The sequence below is a fragment of the Giraffa tippelskirchi genome, chromosome 5 (genome assembly GCF_054371585.1).
Source record: "Giraffa tippelskirchi isolate mGirTip1 chromosome 5, T2T-mGirTip1v1.2.pri, whole genome shotgun sequence".
Taxonomy (NCBI): Eukaryota; Metazoa; Chordata; class Mammalia; order Artiodactyla; family Giraffidae; genus Giraffa; species Giraffa tippelskirchi.
In genome coordinates, this window is record NC_137279.1 from 52117225 (window position 1) to 52129937 (window position 12713).

Consider the following 12713-nt stretch of genomic DNA (forward strand, 5'->3'; position numbering starts at 1 on the left):
TACTTGATTGCCTGGCCCATTTCTATGAACTGGGCTTCCCTGATATCTCAGTTGGTAAAGAATCTGCCTGCAATGCAGGAGACCCCGGTTCCATTCCTGGGTTGGGAAAATATGCTGGAGAAGGGATAGGCTACCCATTTCAGTATTCTTGGGCTTCTCTGGTGGCTCAGCTGGTAAAGAATCCACCTGCAATGCGGGAGACCTGGGTTCTATCCCTGGGTTGGGAAGATCCCCTGGAGAAGGGAAAGACTAACCACTCCAGTATTCTGACCTGGAGAATTCCATGTACTGTATAGTCCATGGGGTCGCAAAGAGTCGGACATGACTGAGTGACTTTCACTTTTCTCTGAACTGACTTTAACCTACTCAGTCCTGCTCAAAGCGATGCCTTAAGTGACCTCATGCTTAAACACGCCACATCTAACCCTACTGTGCCTACCGGGTTTATGAAAGGGAAACCAAGTGGCTAATGGTCTTTATTTTTCTAACAGTCTTAGGAAACAAATTTATGCAGGATATAGATATGCATAAAAGAAGTAGTAGCTACTTTGTCCTAGCTAAAGGGTAAAGCCACATTGGTATGCACTGTGCAAAAATAGAGGCAGGCTTTAAGCCATAATTTGCACTTTCTCCTTGCAGAGCTGTTTATCTGGGAATGTTAAAGTTCTCTGTGTGTGGAGAACTCTCAGTTAATATTGAGTAAATGGACTCTGGTTAATCTGGGTAGCTCAGGGAGATTTCCGGTAGTGGGTAGCATGTATTCTGGAATGGCTTTCCATCAGTCTGTAACAACTATCCCCTAATATGAAGGAAAAGCCTAGCAACAGGAAGCCTCTGTCTGTAAGAGAACCTTAGAAGAGATGGTGAAAACCTCAATCTCAGGTCTTTGGAGGAAATTCCCATTTCTAGAAGGGACTGTGGAGGACAATGTCATTCAAGGATTATCCTTAAGTTAGCAAGACTTCAACCCCAGTCAGAGTAGGCAAAAATATAAGGCAAATATTTGAACAAGTGAAAAAAAAGCCGTGAACAAGAAGACAAAATCATCCAGAGAAAGAGGCTGGGCTCAATCTAAATCAAATTTATAGAAAGGTCCCAGTCTGGACATGTCTTTCCCCACACAGCTACGGTGGCCGCTGAAACAGCAGCTGCTGGTTTTGTGAGCTTAACTCATGGGACACCATTTGTCAAGGTCACACTGTGAGCTCTTGGAGAAACATACTCAGGCTGCAGACTTCTCTTGACTTCATTCCATATGATCACACAGCTTAGCTACCATGGATCTGAGGAAGCAAAGTGTGTTTGTATGGGTGAGAGTGTGTATATTTGGTAATGGATGTCCCTGGGCCATAGTGCTCAGAATACGCTGACCCACTCCTGCTCAGAGACCTTGTTACATATGAATGTCTGTCTGCCTCATGGTGAGTCTTGTATCACAAATCAGACCACAGGTCCTTGCAGACTGGACAGCCTCTCAGACTTCAATTATCTCTATTACCCAGCTCAGTACCAGGCTCAATGCCAGTGCGAAGTCCCTTCAGTCGTTTCCGACTCTTTGCAACCCTATGGACAGAGGAGCCTGGCGGGCTACGGTCTATGGACTGTCCATGGCTTCTACAGGCAAGAATACTGGTTGCCATGACCTTCTTCAGGGGATCTTCCCAATCCAGGGATGGAAACTGGATCTCTTGCGTCTTCTGCATTGGCAGGCAAGTTCTTTACCACTAGCCCTAATGGGGAAGCCCTAGATAAATGCTATACAAACACGAAAGGGTCTGAGACTGATTTGTAGTATGCATTAGTCTGCTCCTTCTGCTATAACAAAATACCAGAGATGGAGTGGCTTAAACATGAGATACTTATTTCTCATAGTTCTGGAGGTAGGAAGTCCAAGACTAGGGTGCCAGCCAGTTAAGCTCCTGGTGAGAGCCCTCTTCTTAGCTTTTCGATGGCTGCCTTCTCACTGTGTCCTTATGTGGCAGAGAATCAGCAAGCTCTCTCTCCTCCTCCCCTTATAAAACCACTAAACTTACCATGAGGCCCTCACCCTCATGACCTCATCTAATCCACTATCTCCCCAAGGCCTTACCACCAGACACCATCACAGTAGGGGGTCAGGCTTCAGCATGTGAATTTGAGGACACAATGCAATCTATAACATAATAATTCCTAGGGTCAACCTCAGACCAGAGAGGCCACCGGGGGAGAGGGATCATGAAGCTCTGAAATGCTTCAGCAGAGAAGAGGACTTTCAAGGTAGTGAAAACCTAAGAAACAGCTGCAGAGTAAAGCTGGGGAAGGAAATGCTTCATCTCATTGAGAGAATGGCCATCTGTCCCTCAAATAGGTTCTGTACTCCAGGACTTGGGGGAGTGCTCTCCTTACCTTGGGGGCACAACTCAGGGTGAAGTTTTGAGGCATTTCTTTGCAATTTCCTGATGCAGATCAGTGAAAGGCAACTGGGGTCTGTGGAAGGGGGATGTCCCTCTTTCTAGAACACCTAGTTCAGTCATTTCTGGTACTCCTTTTTGGGGACCAAGTTGCCGAATCATCCATTCACTCTTGCCCAGGACAGTACAGGCTGTTAAATTTTAAAGATACCTTCACTACAAAGCAGTTTATAGCGGACTTCCTTCGGGAATAAGAGTAAGGGACAGGCTGGCAGGAACAATGTGGGAGCCCACACAGACCTCCATGTAGGGGAGGAAAACCAGCTTCATTAGGTTAAAAGGGAGGTAGGGCTGAAATACTCATGGATTTCATGGGCTTCTCTCTCTCTCTCTCCCTGCCTCCTTCCCTCAGTGTGTATATCCCTTTCTCACATACAAGTACACACACACACACACACACACACACACACACACACACACATGCACTCAGAAGAGCTCACACCCCAGGGCTTCTTGACTCCTCCTGGGGGCCACCTGTTTACTGCATTATCCAGCTTATCACCTGCCTCTCCAGCTTATCACCCTCCTGCACCCTCTCTCCTCGCTGGCACTTTAGCTTCTCCAGGGCCCTGCCTGCCCTTCATTTAATTTCACAGCCTGTCACGGCACAGTGATTTCAAGGCAGAGGGAGGACGGAGTAATTTAGAAAGCTTCTCCCTTCTCTCCAGTCCCTCGCCCTCTTCTGCGATCCCCTCCCCCGGCTTGTAGGCTCCCAGGGACCCAGCCATGCACGTGAGATTGTCTTTCCTGGTCCACTAAACTGTCAGAGCCCCTGAAAAAAATTTTATTTCTCCTCTAGACGAGAAACAGAGTCTTAATGAAAAATCCACCCTCCTGGTGAGAGTCTGGTAGCCACGCTGGGGGTGGGGAGGGGCAGGAGTTGCCATTCCTGAGGGAGCAGAGAGGGTTGGCCTTTCTGCCTTCCTGTCTGCAGGGGCTGGTTGGTGTTTTGTTTCACGTGGCCATTTTGAAAACAAAAGAACACTTTCTGAGGGTGAACTCGGGGGGAGAACAGTGAACAGTCCTGAAGAGAGATGGCAGTTCCCTGCCCAGGAATTGAACCTGGGTAGCCTGGATGAAAACCAGGACTCCTAGCCACCAGACCACCAGGGGCTAGAGGCTAGAAGCAAAGTGGCCCTGGCTCTTTCCCCCATTTGAAAGCAGGAATGTTTCAAGGAGGCCAACCTATAAAAAATAGGAATCAAGTTTATTATTAGAGACACAGCATAACAGGTGGGAGAGCACACAGTGAAGCAGTTTGTTTTTTTAAGGCAGAAGTTACATAGAAACACACACGCAGAGAGTAAGGCCATGGGTGTCCTCTCTGATGAGGAGGTGTAAAGGAGCAGTAAAAAGGTGATTCAAATCACTTGTACAGGAAGTTCTTCCGGGTCTTTGTTTACCTTTGGCCAATTACCTTGTATCTTTTTTTCACACCTGACTGGTCCTAGAACCCTCCCCAACATGCATGAACAATTTTTTGCTAAGATGGATCCCACCTGAGGCCTATGGGTACATGTCCACACTTATTATAGGGTGGGGCTCCCTCTCTTTTTTTGACTCCCAAGGGACCTTCCTACATTTGTGCAAACAGAAAAGTTTTCCTTGACCCCAGGAGTGGGCACCTTATCTCTTTCCTCCAGCAAAGCTCAACTTCTGCCTCTAGCTTTGATCTTGGAGTATCTGGGTGGGGTGGGGGGAAACAAAGCTTCAATTTTATTCCACTTGACAAACACCAGCTGTCCAGCCCAGGGGCCCATCTATCTCCTACTTCAGGATAGGAACCGAAACTGGAATCTCGGTTGTGTTGCACATTTTGGCTAGATCGGCATCCAGCTCTATTAGTCTATGTTTTTCTTCTTTTTTTCTTGGCTTTCCTTGAGAACCATCAGGATATCTTCAGAACTGAGCATCAGCCTTCTCTTTTCCTTTCCATTTTCTTCTTCCTTAAATCTCCAAAACACAGTGGTTGACATCACTGGAGGTTTGGGGGTCAAGTTGAGTTCAAGTTCCAGTTCTGCTACTTGTTAGCTACGTGACCTTGGGCAAGCGATGTCACCACTCCCATCCTTTGTAAAGCAGGCATCATGACAGTGCCTGCCATAAGGGATCGAGGCACTGATCACGTAGAGCTGAGCCTGGTGCCCTGAGTGTTAGCAGTTTCCATTATCATAATTTTGGAAAAGAAGATCCAAACAGCAGTCTGTATACATGAGAGCTCTCTGGCGCACTTCGGGACAACTCAGACCTACGATGTACACCGCAGGAATGTCTGCGGCCAACGCTGGTCCGTAAATGCCCTGGGCCTGGCCTTCAGCCAGGGGCTGCACAGTGAGTGGGCATAGGGAGAAAAGCCAATGAGCAGACCATCTGAGCTTTGAAATCTGTCTCACCCTTGTGATCACAAGCAACTTCCTCATTTCTCTGAGCCTCTGTTTCCTCATCCTCAAGATGAGGATTCTAATTTCCAGCTAAGAATATTTTGGTGAAGTTTACAGACCATGTATCTAAAATGTGTAGCTTCCACCTGGCTGGGGGTGGATGCTGAGAATTAAAATTACCTACCCTGTGACACCCACACGCTTACTTTGTGATAAACATCACTTGCAGTGTGGCCAAATGTCTGCCGGGAAGTGTAGGGAAAGTGTTGCGAAATCGAGCAGCTCATGGCAGCTCCAAGATGCTTTCAAGTATGTGATCTCACTCCTGAAAGTATGTAACTCCTCTGAGGCAGTGTAGGAGTGGTCAGTCCCTCTGAGGAGTGGGCAACGGGGGCCAGGGGTGATGAGATGGGACTCAGGCCATATAACCTGAGAGGCAGAGACAGTCCTCACACCTGCTCTTCCTCCCACCTACCTTTCTCCACCATTGAGTGAACCACTCAGGTTCACTGCCAACCCACACTGCAGCCCATCCCCAGGGCTCCAAAGAAATGCCAATCTTCTCTGTCCACCCAGAAGAGTCGCTGCCTCTCAGGAGGTGGAAGGAGTCAAAGGGAATGGTATTCAGCCAGGGAACAAATTTAGTGCTTTTTAAAGAAGAAATCATAGAATAAACATGGAATATGAAATTTCAGAATGCAATGCGCACTATAAGAGGATATATTTTTTGGTGAAACTTTGTTTTCATTTGTGCCTTTGTCCTGAGTATTGATGTAAAATGTATTCTTCAGTTGGGTCTCTGTGGAGAAAAAATTTAAAAAGCACTTTTTGGATATTGAAATGTATACTAGTTGCTGACTGCTGTACTCAGAGCGAATATACTCTCCAACCATTGCAACTATTCTCCAGTGGGGACTCACCAAATCAATCCCCACCTTCCCTCCCCTCCCCTCCTCTGCCAAGTCTTCAATCTGCTACAATAGCAAACAAATTCTTTCCACCTTACTTTCGTCGCATGGCACCCTCCTTCCAGCTCTGAAAGCACAGGGGTCATCCCACACTTTACCAGGTGAATCCAAATTCCTTTTGGCTTCTAGCCTGCAGCCTCTCCTGCCACCTCTTCTCCAAGTCCTCAGTGTCTGTGCTCCCCCCAGTCTTGTTCTTGGAGGCAACTGTCATCTGTGGAGGACGGAAGTGCCCTCTCGGCTTCCACAACTCTCTATCCTCCAGGCCCTGCCCACGTTTCACTACCGCCTGGAGCTCTCCTCTCAAGGGCCATGGCAATTCGCCACCCTATGAAAGCACAGCATTTCTTGTGCAATAAGCCCAGGGGGCCCTGGTCATGTGTTGTCTGGGTCAGTTACTGAATTACTGCATTAAAATACATGCTCCCTCAGCACGGTGCTTTTGAGATTCACCTCTCTGTTCCATGCATCAGTAGCCTGTTCCTTTCTTTAACCACTGAGTACTCTTCCATGGTACACACCACAGTTTACCCATGTGCAATGAATTTGCCAAACTGCAAAATCTGAAGGAAGCATCCCCATACAATGCCCTCAGTTCAGGCACCAACCACAAGTCTGGGTGTCCCTGGCGCTACCCTCACTTCAGATAAGCTGACTACATATTTGGGAGTCTCCACAACCACACTCAGGTTCAATAATTTGCTAGAACAATTCACAGAACTCAGGGAAAGTGCCATATTTAGAATTACATTTTTATTATAGCAAAATGATACAAATTAGAACCAACCAATGTTCTACCACATAGGGCGGAGAATGGGAAGGCTGCAAAGGAAGTTTCCATGTCCTCAGGGATGTGTTACCCCTGCTGGCATCAGTGTGTAGCAAAATGCAGAGTGTTATTACTAATCCAGGAAGGTAACCCATGCTTTGGTACCCAGAGCTTTTTATTAGATCTTAGTAACACACTGCCACATAGCTGACCTTTAGTCTCCAGTCCCTTAAAGATCAGAACTGATACAGTGTCCCAAAGACTTATCCATCATAAAGCACTTTGTTAAGTTGATGGGTGGTCAAGCCCCCAAGCAAACGAAACATTCCTATGAAGCAGGATATCCCAGGGGTCTAAAGATCACCTTCCAGTTGTTGAAGGCAAAAGCCAGAACTTTCTTTGGATCACTCTTCACTGCACGTCATTCACCTTGTTGATGTTTAGTCGCTAAGTTTTATCCAACACTTTGTGACCCCATGGACTGTAGCCCACCAGGCTTCTCTTTCCATGGGATTTCCCAGGCAAGAATACTGGAGTGAGTTTCCATTTCCTCCTTCAGGGGATCTTCGCAACCCAGGGATCAAACCTGCATCACCTGCATTGGAGGCAGATTCTTTACTGCTACAGATAGACATTTGGAGTGTCATCAGTTTGGGGCTGTTAGCAATAATGATACATGAAACAACACAACTGAATCATAAAAATATTAAGCCAAACGAAAGAAGCATATACTTATGATTTCATTTACATGAAACTATACAAAGGGCAAATCTAATTTATGGGGATGGTAAGATAGGCTACACCTATATAGTCTGTGGGGCGTAGTGCATTTTATTGTGTGCAAATTATACCTCAATCAAGTTGATACTTGATACCACTCCCATTTACTTTGCCCTTGCTATCAATTTGCTAAGCACTTTATGACATTACCACCTTTATGGTCAGATAACACTGTAAGGTGGGATTATGAACCCTACTTTTAAGATGAAGAGACTGAGACTTAGAGCAGTCAAGTCACTCACCCAAGTTCTCATCTGATGAGTGACAGAATCTGAATTTGAACCCAGGCCTGTCAGGCACCAAAAGCAATGCCGTGAACTGCTGTGTGCCAGCACCACTGCTCTCTGCTCAGCGCATCCCTAGGCTGTGTTTGGCTTTTCATTTGTGTTTTTCTGGTCTTTCTGTTTTCTATAAGTCCTCAAGAATAGAGCTGGCACCAACAGTGAAGGGAGGGATACACTGTGGGGTACACTTGTGCATCTCTTTTCAGACTTCTTCATATGCAAATATCTTCAGATCTAGGTGTGTCAAATTTTGTGGGTTTTTTTAATAAGATTAAGATCTTCTATACAATTGTATCATGTTTTTTTCACTTAACAATGTTTAATGAGTTATTATTTCCTCAGTGTTTAGAGAGTGTTCTTCAGTTGGTTCTTTCAGAGCAAAGAGAGAAACAGAAAGTTTCAGTTTTCTGCAGTGTCAAAGGCACAGTGTTTACTGTAGATGATAATGCTGCAGGAGCAGCCACACGAGGTCTCACTGCAATTTAGATGGTTGTAGCCTATACACGCCAAGGGGCTCAGATGGTAAACAGTCTGCCTGTAATGCAGGAGACCCAGGTTCGATCCCTGGGTCGGGAAGATCCCCTGGAGAAGGGAATGGCAACCCACTCTAGAATTCCACGGAGAAAGGAGCCTGGCAGCCCATAGTCCATGGGATCCCAAAAAGTTGGACACGACTAACACTTGCTTTCACTTCATCCTATACATGCAGACGCTAAGAAAGATCAATAACTTAGAGAAAAAAATCCTTTTATCAAATTCAAGTGTTTTATTTTCTTAAGGACAATTTTAAAGGGTAAAATATGAAATGTTTCATACAAGTTTTATGCACAGTACATGCTAATTTCTATCTGTATATCTACCATCTATCTGTCTATCCATCTACCTACCTTTCTATCATCATCATCAACTTAATATCCCCAACAACATCTTTAAGGCTGCATGTGTCCTAGGATGTAGATGTGCCAAAACTAATCAAATTAGTGTGAAATTTTTCAGAAAAAGACTAAGAATTTAAAAGTTCCTGAGAGGGAGCTTGGGGGAGGTATTCTCAAGGTAGGTATGTAGCATCTGAGCTCATTGAGAACTGAAGCGTCTTGAGCACATGTGCAGATATGGTCAAAGGCTCACAGCGAAAGGGTTTCCACTCTAAGCACAGGTCCAAGTTGGTATTTCACACCATACAGTCCCATGGGTAGATGGGAGTCTCACTGTGATGCTGTTGGCCTAAGAAAGATGCAAAATCTGCCACTGCAAACAGATCACAGAGTTGCATGAAATTTCACAGTTGTTTTCATTTTCCTTCAGGCAACAGTTTGTAATATTGTCTGTGTGACGATAAATGGAACAAATGAGTGACTTCCCAATTCCCTTTGGGCTCAGACGTCAGTGAGAGGATCTGAGTTTAACCTAGACCACAAAGGTAAACTGTACAACGGGATCCTCGCCACTCTCAGAGTTCATGGGTGACAGGGGTGACCCACGGGTAGGAGCACAGGGCTGCCCAGCTTTACCTCCACCCCTTCTCTTTCCCTGCCCCACTCCTGGGTGTAGCAGGTGCTGCAAATGCTCAGCCTGAATTCCCTCTGCTTCCCACCGTGGATGTGACTGCTTCCAACAGCTGGCTCCCCTGACCCTTCCCTTAGACAGTTTCTGAGGCCTCATTTACCCCCCAGAGCTCTTCTGCACCACCTTGCTGAGACTTTGCCTCAACGTGTTTGTCTTAGTCAGCACAGGCTGATGTAACAAAAACAGCACAGACTGGGGTGGTTCAAGCAACAGGTATTTTCCCCTGTTCTGGAGGCTGGAAACCCAAGGTCAAGGTGCTAGCTTGGTAGGTTCTGGTGAGAACTTGCTTCTGGGCTTGTAGGTGGCCACTTCCTTGCTGTGACCTCTTATGATGGAGAGAGGGAGAAAAACAAGCTCTTTGGTCTCTTCCTGTGCTCAGTTGCTCAGTCGTGTCCTACTCTTTGTAGCCCACCAGGCTCCTCTGTCCATGGGATCCTTCAGGCAAGAATACTGGAGTGGGTTGCCATGCTCTCCTCCAGGGGATTTTCCTGACCCAGGGATCAAACCCACATCTCCTTTGCCTCCTGCATTGCGGGCAGATTCTTTACCTACTGAGCCACCTGGGAAGCCCCTGGTCTTCCTATAAGGGCACTATACCATTACCAGGGCCCTGCCCTTATGATCTTATCTAATCCTAGTTAACTACTAAAGTGCTTGCCCCACCCCACCACCAATAACCATCACATTGGGGGTTAGGACCTTGACATAGGAATTTTGAGGGGGGTTGGAGGACATAGTGCTTTTGTAGGACACAGTCATTCTTCCCCCACCCTCCTGCTCATTTCTCCAGGGAACAGTTTTCTTAATAAACCAGTTTCACACAGGTGGTCAGAGCTGGCTTCTGGAAAACCTGACCTAAGGCATTGTGCTTATGGAAAGTGAACTAGAAAAGGTACCTAAAGAGCTTCACAAGGCTTAAGCCAGTGGCCACAGGATGACAGACATAAAGGCCCTGTTGCTCAGCCTTCTTAAGAACACTCGGTATTGTTATTCTGCTTTTGTTCTTGTTTTGCTTTTGTTTCTCCAGCAGATAGAGAATAAAATGGCAATGAAGTTGGCTTAGGGACTTCCCTTGGTGGTCCATTGGCTAAGACTCCGTGTTCCCAATGAGGGGGCCCGGGTTCCATACCTGGTCAGGAAACTAAATCTCGCATGCCTCGACTAAAGATTCCATGTGCTGCAACTAAGACCTGGCACAGCCAAATAAATAAATACCTTTTTAAAAGTTGGGCTAGCGCAAGACCCAGAAAGAACTTGCTAGGCCTTGGAACAGCCCACTCTTGGGAGGATTGAATCTGCAGTGTAATCACGCTTACCAAGGCTGCTGGATCATTTTGGCCCAGGTGAAGAGAGAGAGAGAAAAAAGCCAAACTCCTTGCCTTCGGGATCTTTTTTAGATAAGTTGCATCCAGGAGGAAAATATGGGTCAAAGCCCCTCCCCACCCCAACCAGGTAACTTATTCCCTTTCCACGGAGAGGGGAAATGTTAGGACTAGAGGCTATGAACATTTAAGGAGTGGATCTTCCTTCTTAAAGAAAACATCAGGATTGGAGAAGAAACATCTTTCTTCCAGCTAGTATGAAATGGCATCTCATTGTTTTTAGTTCCATTTCTCGATTATGACTGGGGTTGAACAAATTTTTATGAATTTATTGGCCATTGAAGCTTTCTTACCTTGGAATTGCATCTTCCTATTCTTGTGCATTTTCCCATGGTGCTGTCTGTCTTTATCTTATAGGTTTGTAGGCATTTATTTATATATTTTGAATTCTAAACTTTGTCAGCAATACACATTGGGGCTCTATTCTCCCAGTCTTCAAGTGGCATTTTCACTTATTTATGATGAAGTAGAAGTACCTAAAAGCTGAAGGTTTTGTTTCAATATGCTCTAACCCTTTATCGACTCCTCCTTTTAAGGTTTATGGTTTTTTTGTATCTTGTTTAAGAAATCCCTTGCTTCCTTTTACTGGCTAGGAGTGACAAGAGTTTCAGGCTGTGTGTGTGCGAGGCTGCTTTGGCCACATCCCAAGGATGGGAGGTGAAAGCCTGTAGTTCTCTGGACCAACCTGGTGAAGAGGAAAGTCACGGAGAGGAAGAAGAGAGCGAGTTGGAGGATTGTCAGCCTCCCCTCACTGAGCTAGTCCTGAACAGCACAATTTTCTAGAGTTCCACCAGGCTCAGGTCCCCAGGGTAATGGAGCTCCTCTGGCCATAGCAACTAATATGCCTAAAAGGACTTCTGTCCTTGGACAGTGGGGGGCCCCCCAAGCCAGAAAACCCAAGGGTCGCGTGGAGGATGGTGCAGACTACCCCCAGGTCTGGGCATTATGAAAGTATCTCTGAATCTTTGTTCAGGGCGAATCTTAACTTTTGAGGACAGAGCTGGTCCCACACACACTGGGAATTGTCTGCCCATGGTCCACCTCAGAGAGGTTTGGGGAAGGGGGCCGCTGAGTCTTAACAGGCTCTATGTTCATTCAGGTAAGAAGGGGTCCCAGGGTCCCTGAGTGGGCTAGTGAATCCAGAGCTGATGAGCCAGGACGGCTGCAAGGATGAGCCAGCTCCTAGAACAAGATGCAACAGGGAGCACGGTGCTCAGTTTACCTCCAGAGGGCTATTTCCTCCAGATCATCACCTCTGCTCACACACTTCCTCAGGTACCTCGAGTGAAATCTTTCCTCTCTCCTCTGCAGTTTCTGTGTCCTGAAGTCACTACCTCTTCTGTGTCCTAAAGTTACCATCTGTTTCCACCACCAGGTGAGCCTAACCAGTGGCTGAGCTGACTTGAAATTTCAGGCTCCAAGAGGTGTCCCACATGATCCTCTTCACCCAGCACGGACCAACCACCCCTCTAAGGACATTTCTCCAGTGTTTTATAGCCTTTCCTAACAGCCTCGTCCTCTGTACTTCCACTGTCGCAGCTTAATAGGTTTTCTCTTCCCACCTTCTCTTCTTCACCAAACTCTAACGTATATCACAGTCCAAATGGCTTTTTGTTGCAGTTAGCAGATTGTTGGTGTCATTGCTTCCCAGGGAATCAACAAATTTACCTCTCATTTGCTCCCAGCCCCCACCTGGCTGAGACCCCACTTCCCCAGAGTCCTTGTTCCTGCTCAGTGAGCCCAACTAATCTGAGACCCACGGGGGATATTAATGTTCTGTGAGTTCTGATGCATTTCCCAAAAGCTATAGGAGTTGAATGGAAATTTCCCTAACGTGATAAAAAGGAATTTTGAAACCATTTTACTATAATGAAACCATATTTTTGTAACGTGTACTTGTGTTGGTTACTTGCCTGGCTGTGCTCTGCCTTCCTCATCCTCTTTCTCTCATCTTCATCCTACAATGTGTCATGACAACCAGTAGGTGGTTGCAGTTTTACACACATGCACACACACACACTCTCCAAGCTATTGCATTTGCCAAAAATAAATGAATGTTTCGATGAGCGAATGACCAAACAAATTAATGAGTGAGTAAATGAATGAATGAGGGCAGAGGAGAGGGGTATTGACAGA

At 46.3% G+C, this 12713-nt stretch overlaps 1 long non-coding RNA gene across 1 annotated transcript; it reads left to right on the plus strand.

Moving 5' to 3' along the window:
* Positions 1-2183: 2183 nt before the first annotated feature.
* LOC145507981 (uncharacterized) lies at positions 2184-12198 on the plus strand. Its single transcript, XR_014055269.1, has 4 exons — positions 2184-2256; positions 8935-9049; positions 11677-11852; positions 11953-12198. It is a non-coding gene; the product is annotated as an uncharacterized LOC145507981 (long non-coding RNA).
* Positions 12199-12713: the final 515 nt, after the last annotated feature.